Raw genomic sequence first — 13578 nt, 5'->3', positions numbered from 1 at the left:
CCTCCACTATGTTTTTTATCTTAAATTTGTATTATGTCCACACAGGGCAGCTCAACTGCGTTACAACCTGTTTATGGAGCAACTGTATTGGAGCCATATTTAAACGCAGTTCTGTGGGCTTTGTTGCTAAGGCAAGCCCTGGAAATTGGCCAAAGGTCTTGAACAGATAATAAGAGGCTGCTTTCTGAATAATAAACTTGGCATCAGTGAGAGGCTACTAGTCAAACTTCATATAGTAATACGTGCAGATATGAATAAGTGAGCCCTTTTGTCCAAGAAAGTGTGTGTGTGTGTGTGCGTGTGAGAGAGAGAGAGAGAGAGAGTTTTTGCTTCTCTTTTGAGAATACATATGGTTCAACACTTGTTTTACAATCCCTTGTGTTTCTTGGACATACTTAGCCACTAATTTCTGTCAGACTTATAAGTAACCCTGTTTTCCATTTTCCATGAGCCTGCTATTTACACTCTAAGGAACTGTAATTATGATCCTGGTCTGCATGCTTTACTTATATTGAAAAGTCCTTACAAACTCAAGCAGTTTCCATAGTTTTCAGAGTATCAGCTTGCTTTATAGGGTCCATCTGGCCACTATGCAAAACATTTTCAAAAGTGCAAAAACAGTGCACTTGGGGGGATTTTCACTGTATTATTTCCATTACCAACTTCATTTTGATATGTTTGCTTTCAGGCTGTGTGTGTGTTTTATTTCTTTTAACAAGGCTTGGCAGAATTCAATTGTTTTTTTCTAATTTTGATGGATAATATCAATGTTTATTTTCAAGCTTTTTTCTATTTTCATCTGTTTAAATTTTCACAGTGGCAGGAAATAATGGAGGAAGTGGGACAGCCAATAAATATTTAATGATAGTAGACATTGAGATTCAAAAAGTTAAAGCTTTATAACCATTAAAACACAAATTGTCATCATCACAGGTCAAAATATACAAAGTAACTATCCTTAAATCAAACTTTGGTAAGTTCTTAAGCAGCATTTTTCCTACTTTGCCTGTCTGTGCATTTTTATTATTACTGGAAATATTTGTTCACCAGTTTGTGTGCATATGGTGAAATCAACATGTACTGATAAAACTCTGATACTTCCCAGACTAGTTTTAAACTAAAATCAAGAATCCTATTTATATCATATAATGACCTGGCACCTTCTTAGTAAATAATCTTCAACCCTGAAGTATGGCACCTCCCCTGGCAATGTAGAATTGTTTTAGACTTTGTTCGGATCAAAGTATCCTAGAACTTTTGTTGTTACCTGTAACATCCAGCTTCTTGAGACCCATCCAAAGCCCAAAATTAGCACAACAGTCCTGGTGTGGGGCTATTTGCCTAAGTACTTTACTTATTGTGAGTAAACGCTGCAGAATCAGACATTAAATAGTGAAGGATGAAATCTAATGCAACTGGCTTTGAAATACATGACTATAATGTTATAGAGTGGCCAACCTGACAACCTTTAATCTTGAGAAATATACAAACAAAATAGGGTTATTCAGTGGTTGTTTCATTTTCCATTTAAAAGTCAAATACCAAATTCCCTGCAGGAACCTGCCGGTTCAATGCACAACAAAAATTCAAGATTGTTTTAATCTGTGAATCAGGAAAAATAACCACCACAAACAGTAAATCCTGTATAAAAACTGCAAGTGCAGTAAAAATTTAAATCCAACATGGTTCAATATAGGCATTTTTCATCATCCTTTGAGGTGTATTAATTTTTTACTAACAAGATCATAACTTTATCATCAAGAAAGGTGAAACTGAAGAGCATAGCATAAATAATCACTTCATGATATGGTGCTCAAAATCTTTTATCAGGTGAACCCAGAGCATAATGAGAGGTATTAAATGCTGTTTTTCTGAACCACACCTGCTTTGCAGATAAATCATGCTGGCTTTGTCTGAGGAATTCATCAACCTGAAGGTCAAATTCCAAAATATAGTAATAGTCACATAAAAACATCTTTCCCAGACTTGCAGAAGAGCTCTATGGAGCTCAAAAGCTTGTCTCTTTCACCAACGGAAGTCACCCACCTTGTCTCACATAAAATTATAGACATTTCAGTTGCAGATTTCAGTCACATGTTACAATGTTTATATTAATCAAATAGTGCCGCTAAAGCCCTGATGACTGAGGCAAACAGCAGAGGGCTAGTTGACTTGGTCAGCTCTTCTGCTGCGTGAGAGACTGGGCGAGTTCTTGTTATTCTGGCTGCTTGCACCCTAACTATTATTACAGATCTCTCCTATTGCCCTGGTTTCAGGGTACAGCAAATAACAGCAGAGTTATTACAGTTTCACCAAGTGACTCACTCTATTTTGCCTTTAGATTTGATTTCCTCATCACCTTTCTGTTTCTCATGCAAATGTTATGGCTGGCACCTGCTGTATTGCAGCTAACTGGGAACATTCCTACACTTGCATGCAACTTTCATCAACAAAATTTTTGCTACAGTTAGAGAAAGCTTGCACTCCAAAGATGGCCTGAGCTATCTTAAAAAAATATGAGTAGCAAGTGGCTGCAGTATGCATCAAACCAAAAGATACCATAGAACTTTATATTAATATATATTTGATATTTAGTAACTTTCATCCTAAAGAATTGCACATATTATGTACATACAGCCTCATTGAAATGCAGCCACTTCTGGGGTGGAGGGCTGCAGCCAGCCAGCCAACACTGGAACAGAGGAATTATTTGGCCAGGACACCTCTTCCTAAACAAAAGGTGCTCTACATGAAGTGGGTAGGATTTAGGGGGGTTAAATCTTATTATAATGATCCCCACACACAGGACTGCATGCTGCTCATTTTAGTTAATTATTTCAGGAGGATAAAGGCTAGGGTGAACCCTTCTGGGATATGATCTTGCAGTACTACGATAGCATAGGTATTCCAAGATCCAAGCACAGATCTCTAAGCTCCTTTAGCTGTAAGGTTCAGTTCAAGCCAAATAAGCATATTTGGAAAAAACAGTGTGCATGTGACTGAATGATGAGTCACTGAACCTTCTATACCCACTCTGTTTAAGGCAGATGGTGGGTTTTTCCAAAGTGAGACACACTGTGAAAAACAGGGAAGCACAAGGCAGCAAAGGAGGTGTTGGGACGTGCAAACCAGGTTCAGAGGACAGGACGGAAATTGAGCAAAAGCACAGAGAGGACCAGGAGCCACAGGGCATGGGAGAGAAGTAGAGCGAGACCTGAAAAAGGTCCTTGTAGCTTCTGCAACGAAATGAGCCACAGACAAAATCATTTGGGAAAATGTTTGGTTTTTTTCTGTATTGTGCAACTGGCACGTCATGCAATTTAGTGTCAGAAAGGATTCCAAGGTAGCATGATGATCAAATGATTCAGAAAGCACATAACAAGACACTATTTCAGCAAGCAGCATATATTTGAAAAGTGGGCTTTAATTTCAGTTGCCTCCATTTTTTGGGTGGCCGCCGGAAGCTGCACTCAGCACCTCTGCATATCAGATCCTGAATGTCTCAGGTTGGTCACGCAAAAACTGGGACACCCAAAATTAGAGACCACTGTTGAAAATGGATGCATTAAGACAGATGAGCCTGTAAAATGGGAAGGTAATACTTACCTCCATCAGAGGGGGACTGTGGGACTGTATTAACTTCTGCTAAATTCTTTGAGATTTCAGAAGGAAGGAACTTGGGAAATGTTCATTATTTATTTTTATTATCTTCATCTCCACATTCAGTCAGTGCCAAAACCATCTCCTTACAGGTCTATTTTTACATCCTGTACAGAGTCTTCTAGCCCTTTCTGAGATGTTTGTCCTTCAGCCAGTCACTTTTCTATTGCCCTGCTCTAAATGTACATTGTCCTGTATTAGCTTTAATATACATTTTGTTTGTCCTGTATGTATTTTATTCCAAATCACTGTCTAGAGCACTGAGTGACTTTCTGGGCTTGCTTGTGGAATGGCTGCAATGCAAGCAAATTCAGCAACCCGTTGAGCGCAAAGCAATAACTCCTACATGCTCATGGGCACTGACATTAACGATGGTTAATCTGCAAGGTTAAGTGGCAGACACAGAGAAAAAGAGATATTTCAACTGAAAATATAAATGACCTTTTAATGGAGGAATACGGGCTCCTTAAATTTTGACTGAGCCACTCAACAACAACAAAAAAAGGCAAGGGGGACCTTGTTGAACCCTTTTCATATTTGTTTCTTTAAAAACTGATACTGGCAACAATATTGTCCTGGGAAAGACATTTAATTACAACTATGCTAAAAGAAGTCAGCCTTTGCTTTTATTGCCTCCAGGAAGCTTGATGCACAAACAGATTCAAAATTAAGGCTTGATTATCAGCTGGTGGGTCCCTAAGGCTGTCTGGTGACCTACATGCTACTGTGGGGAAGATAAACCCCACAACAGTAGCTTACAGTGACAAAGGTGGATGAAATTCATTGGCAGAGTCCTGTACGTTTGTATGAGAGGTGAATACTGCAGGTATGTTGCATCCTGCTGAAATAATTGTCCCCTTCATGCATGGTGAAAGCGGCTGTCAAAAGGATACAGCCAAGCAGCTGCGGAACTGTAAACTAAAAAAAAAAAGTTTACAACCCTAACGTAGGGTCTCCTATTACAGCGAGGGTGGGGAAACATAAGGGTGAAATTTATTCCTGTGTGGAGGGCTAAAACGAGGTCTATGGACCAAGTGCGATCCCACTTAAGTGTTCAAGATAGGAGCTGAGTGGTCCATAGACTTTGTTTAGGCCTTCTGCACAGGGTGAAATATACCCCTACAGAGTTTCATTGTAACAGGAGAGGACCTAACAGGAAAAAGTCCCCTCCTTTTCACTCTAGCAACTGTGTGGCAAGGCCTCCAAGCCCTAACATAAACCTCAAATATTTTGGGAGCACCAACACCTGCCTTTACATACATGGTACTATCTTGAGTTCATTGGCAATGAATTCACTCCTGTTACAAACTTCTAAGGCTGACAAACCCTGGTAACTCTAATCTAGATAAACCCTCAGAGGCCCGTGAAAGCTGTTGGTAGAGCTTCTTAACTGCTATTTTCTCCTCTCCTATTGGGGAGCAGCTGTGGTAAGGCTGGTTCCTTTTCACATTGCATCTTTCTCGGAGCAGCTGCAGCAAGCCTATGCGCTAGGAATTTCTTTTCCTTCATCGCCACACGAGGTAGTGGTAACTTCTTTCTCCTCTACCGCTCTGCCAAAGGCTCCCTTGGAAATGCAGCACGCTTGCCTAGTCACAATTGTTGAATTAAAAGAGTGAGGGGAGTGGAATCCCTTTATAGCAGAGGGAGACGTCATTGGAAACAGAAGGCAGCTTTACTAAAAGGAGTGAAAATCCATTGAAATGTACTGAAGTGTTTCAAGGCTGTTACTATAACCAAGACCACTAGAAGCACATTCCGACTATGGCTGCCTCTACATTACACTCTTCTGGGAAATCTCCTAGCATTGCCCTAGCATTGGTGCAGTCTGGCAACCCGTTTTGTAGCATTATCCAGCGCCGATGAGGTAAAGTTGAGATTTGCTGTCAACAATTGTAAAATGTAATCAGCAGTTGCTAACAATGGTCATTTCACCCCAGAGTCTACAATATCTCGGTCTGAAACATGGTTGTCAAAGTCCTAAAAACCCCTTTTTGTCAGGATTTCCTCATATCTTTTAATGCCCTTTTTCCTTTGCTGTTAGTACAAATAACCCATTGGAAATGTAATACTTAAACCTGTTTACAAAGGAATTTTAATTGAATGTACACACCTTGCTATTTTATTATCAGCTGCCATGTCAAAATAGATGCGCTATTCATTGTCCGTTTTGCCTTGGATTTTTTGATTAAATTCCCTTTTTAAGAGGCCCAGTCCTGCTCCTATTGAAATCAGTGGGAGACTTGCCTGAGTATGGACTGGAGGTCAAGTTCACTGCTATGCTGAGGGCCTAAACCAGTGCTAGGCACCACTTAAGCCCTCCAATGAGGATGTAAGTGGTGTTGGGGATTTGTGTTCTCTATGCACAGGAGTGAATTCCACCCAGAGTAAACATGTAATGAAGGCTTTGGGATGTGGCCCATGGTGCCAATGACAGTTACATCACAGCTTTCCCGCAGAAGGATCCTGCAGCCCTTGTCTTTATGTGGCAGAGCAGATCCCACACCTCAGTCAGGAAGGCGTTAAAGAGCTCATCTGGGTACAGTCAGCCTCAGTTCTGTGCACCTGTGAGGTTTGTCAAGCCTGGAGAGGGGCAGGTCCTGAAAAAGGAGGATCCCCGCCCAGTGCAGAGTGGCAGGATTGCAACTCAGCATTCCCTGTAGTGATGCCATTTCAGATATTACAGGGGAGAAAATTCTGGTCCCCACTCCCTCCAGCAGGGACCCCAATCTGGTCCCTGCTCATCTCCCCTCCTCCCACAGGGACCCTTGGTCACCCTCACCCCAGGAGTCTCCCCTCTCTCTTACCCACACAATGCATGAGACAATGCTGCCAGGAGTCTACTTCTCAGTGGACTTCCCTGTGCTCCGCTGTGTAGGAACAGACTCCCTGTGAAGCAGGTTGTGACACCATTTGGCCTGGCCATCCTTCCATCCAGACAGAGAGGTGGTCAGGTCAAATTTCAGTGGCTTTGTGACCCTGTGCACCGGGTCGCAACATCACTCACTGAAATTTGGCCCTGCTGCCCCCCTGTCAGTAGGGAGGGGTGGCCAGATCAAATTTCAGTGGCACTGCGACCACACAGCTGTGGGGTGCTGGCTGGAGAAACAACCTGAGAGCCTTAGCTGCCCAGGCCCTCTCAGAAAGGAGAAGGGCTGGTACTTTTCTCTCTTTTTTGGCTTCCTGAAGGCCCACGACTACTTTTTGTGGGCGGCAGAAGCATCCTGACTTCTGGTGTGGGCTACTTTAACTCCACCCTGTATGGGTGCAGATGCCCTGAATAGCCCAGCTGGAGGGCTGTGCCCAGGGCTCTGAGACAGGAGCACTGCCTGCCCTCTCCACAAGGGGGCACTAGAGAGGTATAGCCTACTGCAGCTTACCTAACTCAAATGAAGCCACCTCAGGGGTGAAGCTGGACTGTTTGGCAGTACCACCCGATGGATCACAGCAGGCTTTACCTAGCTGCAACGACCAGGCAAGCTGATAGGACCCTTATTTAGATGGAAGAGTGTGGCCTACTGAGTCACCTGCGATTTCCCTGGAGATTTTTTCATTTTTCACCTCTCTCAGTGGGATGCAGAGATGCTTCCTTTTGTAACTAACTGTATTAGAGAAATCCAACTCTCTTAATTCGGGGTGAAGTCTGGTGGTTGCTGAGCATGGCAGCTCTCTCAGGAGGCAGATACAGCACATGTTGCATTTGATCAATACCTCTGACAGCCTGATCCTACAAAAGGCAAGAGCCAAAATCTGAAAGACGTCATCCTATGGCATTATTGCTGGATTCCAGGAAATCCCGAAAGCAGCAGGAAACTACAGGGCAAAGAAACTGCCTGCAATGGCATGTCCAAGGCATTTGAATGACTTCAGAGGGAGCAGTGATTCAAAACTGGCTTGAGTCACACATTCCTCTGAATTCATTCATATACCTTTCGGTGTAACATTATGTAATAACAGCTTTGCTCCTGAAAATCTGCCAGTTTACACTAATAGAAGAGCTAAAAGGAGGAGGTGCGAATGAAAACAAATGAACACACGCACAAATAAAATAAAGGCAGCTACCTACACAAGGCCAGGTTCTCAGATTCTGGTAGTGTATGGTAGTGGAATTCCAGGGTAATTGACTGAAGTCAATAGAGTGACTAGGGACTGACACCAGTGTGAGTGAGATCAGAATCTAGTCCACAGACAGGAAGGGAGGGAAAGGGAACAGTGATTTCACATCCCCGGAACTATGGTCACCTAACTTCAGCATAGGGAATAGCTTGGCTGTATTGAGATTCCTGCCTTCAGTAGCTCAGTGAGCACTCATGTAGTCCCATCTTGCATTTCATGCATACTCAAAACTCCCATTGGAGTTAGTGCTAATTTTGGATGCACAGAAGTGAACGGTCAGGCCCCTTTCAATTGTCTTTTTGGAAGCCTAAACGCATGACTGTGTCTCTGGCTGGCATTGCATTTACTCACAATTGTTAAGCCCTTTTGTTCAATGTTTAGGAATTTTTCTTCCCCCCTCAATGTTTTGTTGCCCCAGTTTTGGTCTGTGGTTTCTTGCAACTCATTGTTTTGTTCTTTCAAGTGCCTCAGCTGGCTTGTTCCAGACTGATTTTTTCATTCTTGTGCCTCCTCTTGTTAAGTGGTGTTTCTTCCACTCTAGGGTAGAAAGGAACTCTGCCCGCCTTGAAACCAGGAGAACAAAAATCAAGGTAAAATTTACCTTCATCCTAATTCTATACACTGCTCTTCTTTATAGCCCTTCCAGACAAATGTCCAGAGAGTCTGATTTTCCTCTCACACTGGTGTGAATCAGGAATAAGTCCATTCAAGTTAGTTAGGTTCACTGGTGTAAAATCAGTGTGGGTGGAGAACTGGGTCATGTCTCAGGGCAGCAACTCTACTGTTCCAGCTGCGTCGTGCACATTTCAAGAGGGGGCTGCAAAGCAGCAGCACATCACTACTGAACAATCAGGCCATAGCGTCCAGGGGCACTTCACTGAGAGCTTTCTTCAATCCATGTGAAACTAACGCAAGATACAGTGGCACAGCTACATTTCGGAGCTGGAGCTGCCACTGCTCCTGTTTCTGCGTCTGATCCGGACTTTTCACAGGGGGAATTCAGTATGTAAGTTCGTATTTTGAGAAGTTCTTGGATGCAAAGTGATCACAGACCAACTTGTTAAAGTGAAGGGGTGTGCTTAAAATGCTCTCCTTTGTGACCAACAGCATGAGCAGAATTGGTCAAAAATTTTCCAGTGGGATGCTTCACCGTCACAAAATACTGGTTCATTGAAACCAAAACTTCCCGTGGGAACATGTCAATTTTTACAACATTTCATTTAGAGAAAACATTGAAAAAAGCTTTTCGATTAACTTTAAATCTTCCTCTGACATTTTCAGAATAGAACATTTCACTTTTTCTGTTTTGAAACAACTTTTTGTTTTGAAATTTCTTTGACTTGATATTAGTAAAAAAATGTTGAAATTGAAACGAAATGTTTCGACTGACCTGAAGCAAATATTTTCCAAACATGTCACATTGTAGGAAATTTCAAAACAAATGTCAAAAACGTGGCATTTCGTACAACATGAAAAACCTGGTTCCTGCACAGTGCTAGACAGGAACAGCTCAGCCCTCTCTAGTGCAAAACAACTGCATGCAAAGGAAAGGGCTGATGCCTCATCCCACTGTGAGACCTTTCAGTTCAGAAGGAAAATGTGGAGCTTATGTGCTTCCCTAGGTTTCATACATAGGGGCTGAGGGCGCAAACAGAACTATGTATTAAGCAGTTAGGAGAGAGAACTTAGTGTAGTTTCTGGAAGGAAGCAGGCTACACATGTTTGACTATGGACTCGTCTACGTTCCGCTTTTGCACCAATTAAATGGAGGGGGCAGAAGCTCAAGCTAGTTGGTTCTAGGAACAGGGCAGTGGTTTCTTACTTGGGATTTCTGCACAAGGAGCTGCCTGCGTTCAGTTTGTCCTGACTGCTGTTCAGAGAAACAAGACTGGTGTTTATTTTGTAAATAAACAAATTACACTAAGAAAAAATTGAACTGATTTCTGTTCCAAACAGGAAACTGACTTGTGTGGCCCCAAATTTGCCCACTGCTCAGCCAAAGGGGGCAACATTACTACCAACTGGTGGTATTGCCCAGAAATTTGTCCGTTGTCAGACTTAAATGGCCACTGTCTATAAAGAAACATCTCAGGCTTCTGGGTCAGCAAACTTTTTTAGACATCAAGATTGAATAAAATGTGGAGAAATTTTCCCTAGATGGAAACGGCAGGATAACTAGCTGTAAACAATAGGAGGCATGGAAGCACACAAGCCATGTTTGAAAGTCGAGCTTGGGAAAGCCAAAATTGATTCAGTTTTATTCTTATAATGTTTGCAAAATGCAGGTAATTCTTCATTTAATACACATGGAATTTCATAGGTTCAGCAAATATGTAACCTAAGTCAATAGGGACTTTGGCTAATTCACATTTCTTATGATCAACCCATTCACAGCAATAAAAAAAGAGCATTCATTAAAAAAATTAGTTCCAACAGCCCAGATTGAGACAGTCTACTACAACTAACGCAGTGTAAATGCTTGTAATGGAGGAGAAAAATGGGTAAGAAAAGGCATTTCATATTCAGCCTTCCAAGGAGTTCTAAACCAGTGATTTATTTATTCCATAAATAAATCACTGGTTTAGTTCCTAGAGGAGAGGGAGGAAGCAACCCAAAGGTCTTGAAGCTGTGGAGCGAGACAAATAGCATGTCATCATGTATTTAGCAAACTATAATGCAAACCTCAGAAAAATAGAGAGGAGGGGAGATATATGTTCTCTAGGCTGGAAAGTTATTGAATGCTTGAAGCCAGCAAGCTGTTTAAAGGATGGAGGGATTTCCCTGGCTATTTCTCCCACAAACACCTTGAAACAAATAACTGGTGGTGGTGGTGGGAAAATTAAATTAAAACTATTAAAAATACTTTGGCTGTGCCCCTTTTTTAAACCAATGACATTGTTGCCGAGTGAGACTTGCTATTTTCTGCAAAGAACAATTAGTTGATTTCAGAAAAAATCATTTTAAAATGGCACTTTAATGACTGTGGTTTGCAAACACTGTATTTTATTGATATTAATTGTGGTTTAGTATTAGAACAGCGAGTGTTTATGTAGCACTGTAAATGTACCTAGTGCATTGTAAAAAAGGGCCTAATCCTAAACCCCTGCTGAGGCTACTGGGAATTGTTAGTCCTCCGCACTTTGCATGATCAGATTCAGAGCAAGGCATATTCCCTTCCCTGAAGAGTTTATGTTCTAAAGGCCAATCCTGCATGCATGCAAGTAACTTCACATAGGTGAATGGTCCCACTGACATCTTTGCTGTCAGGATTGAATGCTAAAGGCCTGATTCTGCAAGGTGCTGTGCCCTTCCAACTCCTACAGAAATCAACAGGAGTTGAAAGTACTCAGCACCTCACAGGAGGTGCTCAGGACCTTGCAGGATTAGGCCTCTAAGAGAAACAAGATGTGGAACAAGAAAAGGAGTACTTGTGGCACCTTAGAGACTAACCAGTTTATTTGAGCATGAGCTTTCGTGAGCTACAGCTCACTTCATCGGATGCATAGCTATGCATATGCTATGCATCCGATGAAGTGAGCTGTAGCTCACGAAAGCTCATGCTCAAATAAACTGGTTAGTCTCTAAGGTGCCACAAGTACTCCTTTTCTTTTTACGAATACAGACTAACACGGCTGTTACTCTGAAACCTGTCAAGATGTGGAACAGCACTTGAAATATGAGAGGGGATGGAGACCTTATTGGCAAGGAGAACAAGACAGGAAAGATTCCTTGGAAACATGGGGCCAGATTCTCTGCTGATGTAACTCTACTGAGTTCAATGGAGTTAGCTGGCAGAGAAGTTGACCCAGGGAATTAAAGGAGAGATTTAAAAGAGAGAAAGGGTGTTTGGTGGGCAAGAATTGGGAAGTTGTTCCAAGGGAAGAGGCAGCATGAAAACAGAGGCAAAGCTGAAGGTGGAGACAAATGGAACAGTAAGGAGAATCAAGAAGTTTAGGGAGTGAAGTGGAAATGAGAAGGTTTGAATTTAAACACACAAATTTTGAAAATACAAAAGTTGAGTTTCTCATAGCAACTCATTACACGTGGCTGGCAAGATCCGGATCTCAGTCACACTGAAGACAATAAAGTTACTTCAGATGTACATCAGTGTGGGGTTACTTTGGATTTACACGGATGTTCTGAGATTAGCATTTGACTCTGGGGTACCCATTAGAATAGACATTCACTCCAGAGCTAAATTTTGAAGGTGCATTTTGTAATCAGCAAATGCCTGTGGTTACCTATTGTCTCTACATCTATCTCCTTTCAACTGCTTCTTCATTATTGGCTCTAAAATGTGCTGAGACTGCAAGTTTCCTGCTTCATCACCATGATCAGCCTGAACTTTGCTCTGGCCCCACCATGATAATGAGTTGTTATGATTATTATATAACTGCTGTGTAAAGAATCCAGCACGTGTACAGTGGAAGCAATTTATCTTGGAGAGGGGAGGAGGAAACTGGGTTGGCAGAGACATCCCTGCAAATTAAACTAGGAGTAAATAAACCCATTAAACAATATTCAGGCATAGATGCAAAGCAGTGAGCAATAGTAAAAGCCAGCACAGACCATCTCACTGCCAATGCAATTTAATTTGTCAGAAATTCAGCTGATTTTAATTGTTTTTGACTTTGCCTCCAATGTGTTTCTATTACATGTAGAATAAAATAATTTTAAATATGGATTACAATAATAAAATATTTTTTAAAGGATATGCTCATTTCTTGTGCCTTCCTCCAAGAATTTCAAAGCACTTAACAAACATCCTGGAAATAACTACAGGCCCAGGGAGACTCGCATGCATAGTTACTCATCTGCAGAAAGTAGTGGCAGGATCGGGGCCATTACTGAAGTAAGTTTCAGATCACATCTGGGAGGTAGGTCAGTATGATTTACCCCATTTTATTGATGGAGCAACTGAGACTCCAATTGTGCTATGGGAGGCCCATGGCCAAACCCCTACACCCACATGGAGTTCATTGGAGGATAAGCATTTGAGAAACAGAGAAATTGACTTCCCCAACACTAAACAGTGAGTCATTGCCAAAGCCAGGAATAGAATCTGTGGACCCAGTTGTGCAATATGCTCTGCACAGTGGGAGCCGTGAACCTACGTGGGGCCCTGCTGAAGACACTGGGAGCGCCATTTGGGTGCAAGGGTTTATTCCTGTTGGGCACCTTGCAGGACCAGGACTTCAATCTCCGGAAGCTCTAGTCTGTGCTCAGCAGACCATGTTTCTTCAAAAAACTCCCCACATCTGTGGTTGTCAGACAGTTGTTTTCCAGGGTAAAGCCAGATGTCCTAAGTGGCTGGTCAGGTCTGTTTAAAAGAAAAAAGTGGGCACCTTTAAGCAACAGAGCAAATAGTCTCAAAATCTGATATATTAATAACACAATTATCACTTGAAATAGTTATTGATCATTTTTTAGTTAGCACGGTTATCAATGGCAAATTACGATTGATATTAATTAGTTATGTGTATTATATTTATGGATCGACAATTATTATTGATATTAGTTATTCAGGATTGCCATTAATAATAATCTTCGCTCTTTTTGGCTTGATCTAGTCGCTTAGGGAGCCAGACTTGCACGTCTGGGGGCTCTGGCTGCGAGCGGCTCTCTGAACACCACCCCCTTCGCAATGCTGCGGGCACATGCCGGCTTTAAAGCTCCGGTCGGATCTATGTCCCTGCTCCCGCCCCCTCGCGGCGGAAGGATTTCGCGAGCGCGGGACGCTGTTAAGCGAACTCTCTCTTCGCGCTCTGCCTATAAAGGGTTCCCGACCGCCGTGGCCGTTGCACT

Source organism: Chelonia mydas, chromosome 15 (genome assembly GCF_015237465.2).
Source record: "Chelonia mydas isolate rCheMyd1 chromosome 15, rCheMyd1.pri.v2, whole genome shotgun sequence".
NCBI lineage: Eukaryota > Metazoa > Chordata > Testudines > Cheloniidae > Chelonia > Chelonia mydas.
This window is presented reverse-complemented; position numbering follows the sequence as displayed.